Consider the following 3,382-nt stretch of genomic DNA (forward strand, 5'->3'; position numbering starts at 1 on the left):
CACTCGAGGTAGTTCTTTTTATACATCTGTGTGTATCTGAAGTGGAGAGGTGTAAAGCAAGGTGAACCAACGCGAGGCTGACGGCAGCTCTCCTCCCAAACATAACATCAGCAACCTCAATCATCGATGCTTCCAGGACCCATTTGCCCGAAATACAAAACAGATTGCACAAACGAAAAGTAAATCCACCCTTTGCATACATATCAGATCTGGGAATGAAGGAAAGTGGCAGTTTTGGAGAGATTACATATTCTTAGGTGGCTGCTAGAAAAGATTGTATTGGTACTCGTTGTGCTTACATTCCACAATCACCATTAGAAGCTATTACCCCCAAAACTGCAACCATTTGTGTTAGACTACTGGGTCTACCTTTCCTCACCCATTGAAGATTAAATACTCATAGACATTTCACAATCTTGTGATCTTGGCAAACCGCAAAATGTACTCAATGAAATACGAGGTGTCTACTTTTTACAAGCAGGCACTTTGGAAATCTTATACTGGCAGGAAGGTTGTGACAAGCAAATAGTTCGACTCTACTGAGATAGCCTCATATGCAATGCCTCAGCTAGTCAACCAAATCCATAAAAAAACTGATACTTTGCAGGAAGCAATTTAATATTCTCTTGATATTTCCTGCTCCTCGAAAAGAGAGACAACATCAGCGACGTAGTTGAAGCTTCAAGTAAGATGTTCTTCTCATCAACCTTGGACAAATAATATCCAGCCTTGGCGGTCTCACCTTTTTCCAACAACATTCTGATGATATTTTCTCAAAAAAACAACATTCTGATGATATAGTTTATAAGACGAGAGCTGGGAGCTATACCACTCTTGTCCATTGATGAAAAAAATATGCTTAGCATCTTCCACTGATCCTTCCTTCAGATAATTTATTATCATTATGCTGTAAGTAGAAGCATTAGGCACCAACCTGCTGGCTGATATTGCAGCAAACAAATCCTTAGCTTCTTCTTTTCTTCCAACCTTGTACAATGAATTAATCATGGTATTGAGTGTTCCAATATCAAACTTCACATTCATTGCACCTAATTTCTGGAACATGGCGATCGCTTCGTCTGCACAATTATTTCTACAAAGGCCTTTAAGTATTATATTGTATACGGGAATGTCCACTGTCGTTTCACTTTCGATCATCTCATGGAACATTTTCCTTGCAACGACAGTTCTTGCAGCATGAAACAACCCATCTAGTATGATGCCATATGTAACAGTGTCAGGTTTTATTCTCTTATGTGGCATTTCCCTGAACAGAGTCAAACCATCATCGATCCTTCCATTTCTACAATAGCCATTAACAAGCGTGTTGTATGTAACAATATCAGGCTCAGCACCAACTGATTTCATGGCATCAAGTACTCCAAATGCTTTATCCATCTCGCCAACTAAGCAATATCCATCAATCAGTGAATTAAATGTAATGATATTAGGCCTCTCATCTATGGCAGTAACCAAGTCAAAGACATCTTGTGCATCCATAACTCCTCCTTCTTTGCATAGAGTGTTTATTATTGAATTGAAGAACGCAATGTCAGGACGAGGAATACCTTTGTTCATCATTTCAGAAACCAGCCCCTTAGCTTTAACCAAATCACCATGCATACAAAAACCCTGAATTAGGGAGTGATAAACAGTTGTGTCCGGCTGAAAACCCATATCAGTCATCTCATTGAACTTGTCCATAGCATTGGCCAGCCTACGCAATCTGCAAAATGCGGCTATTACAGTGGAATAGGTGACTACATCGGGACTCACTCCTTTTTCCCGCATTTCGGTAAATATGAGCATAGCTTCATCCATCATTCCACGTTTAGCATATGCATAAATTAATATGTTGAAAACATAACAGTTGGCTGCAATACCATTGTCTTCCATTGAATTAAAGAGATTATTCATATCAACAAAGCATCCTTCGGTGGCATATCCGTGAAGCAGAATAGAGTATGCGATGATATTAGGTTTGAGGCCTTTGGCAGTCATGGAATAAAAAATTTCTGCCGCTTCTTTGCTTCTTCCATGCTTGCAAAGGAAAGTCATTAACGAGCTGCAAGTAACAATATCTGGTACAAGACCCCGGGTTGTCATTTTCCTAAACATTTTAGCAGCCTCTTTCAACTGCCCTGATGTGGAATATCCATGGATCATGCAAGTATATGTCACATTATTTGGTTGAGCACCACTATCAACCATCTGTTGAAGGACTAGCTCTGCCTTGTCCATTGCTCTGGCCTTGCACAACGCATCAATAATCGAGCTATACGTGACCACATTGGGCACAACCCCTTGATGGATCATTTCATGGAATAGATTGCATGCCTTGCCTGTTTCGCCCTCCTTGAAGAAGCCATGGATGACTGTGCTATACACCACCACATTGAGGGAGCAGGCACCTCCTCCTTCTGCCACCATCTGGAGCAGGTCAAGTGCCCGCTGACTCATGCTATTCTCGCATAAGCTCTTCAGAACAATGGTGTATGAGATTGCATCAGGCACGCAGCCAAGCTCGGGCATCCTACGAAGCAGCAAGTTGACAGCCTCATCTGTACGTTTGGCGTAGCAGAGGCACTTGAGGAAGGTGGTGGCCACAATCTTGTTTGTCTTGAGGCCTGTCCCGAGGAAGCGGCCAAATAAGGCAAGCCCTAGGTCCGGGCGATGCGCACCGCAGAAGCAGCCCATGAGGATGCCACCTGCGGGCCGGCTTCTTCTCGGCATACGCGGTTGAAGAGGGCAAGGGCGAGGGCAGGGCCATCGCTGCGGCAGGTTGCGGAGGCCGGCGCACGGGCGAGGGCGGCAAGGAAGCCGTTCAGGGAGCGGCTGGGGACCGGGGTGGCCTGCCGCAGCAATTCGTCGAACAGGTTGTGTGCTTCTTCCGGGGTTAGCGTCCCGGCGCGGACGCGCTCTGTGGCCGCGGCAAAGGCTTCGTGGGGAGACCAGGGGTGTGAGGGCAGCGAGGTGGAGGTGGAAGAGGAGCTGCGGCGGAGGAGGTGGAGCATCGGCACGGTGGAGAAGCGACGGAGGCGGGGCATCGGCGAGGTGGAGGATGAGGAGTGGCGGAGGCGGAGGCCCGAGATTGGCTAGGTGGACGAGGAGTGGCGGCGGCGGCGGCAGGGGATGCCGGAGATTGGCTAGGTGGAGGAGGAGGCGGAGGCCGGACACAGGCTAGGGGGAGGAGGATGAGCGGCGGCGGATGGAGAACTGGAGATGCGGGACATGGGCGTGCTCTAGCTCTGCACTGAGATAGGAAGAATGGCCTTCCGTTTGTGTATTCGTACGCAGTCACACAACTTCTATGCTTCGTTTCACTGAAGCTAAAAATGAAACAGGAACATACAAATGGAATCTAGAAGAAAAGGTTTCTGCC

General features: G+C 46.6%; 1 pseudogene; it reads right to left on the minus strand.

The window, feature by feature from the left end:
* Positions 1–253: 253 nt before the first annotated feature.
* On the minus strand, positions 254–3,312 carry LOC123107203 (protein Rf1, mitochondrial-like; annotated as a pseudogene).
* Positions 3,313–3,382: the final 70 nt, after the last annotated feature.

Source organism: Triticum aestivum, chromosome 1B (assembly GCF_018294505.1).
Source record: "Triticum aestivum cultivar Chinese Spring chromosome 1B, IWGSC CS RefSeq v2.1, whole genome shotgun sequence".
Lineage (NCBI taxonomy): Eukaryota > Viridiplantae > Streptophyta > Magnoliopsida > Poales > Poaceae > Triticum > Triticum aestivum.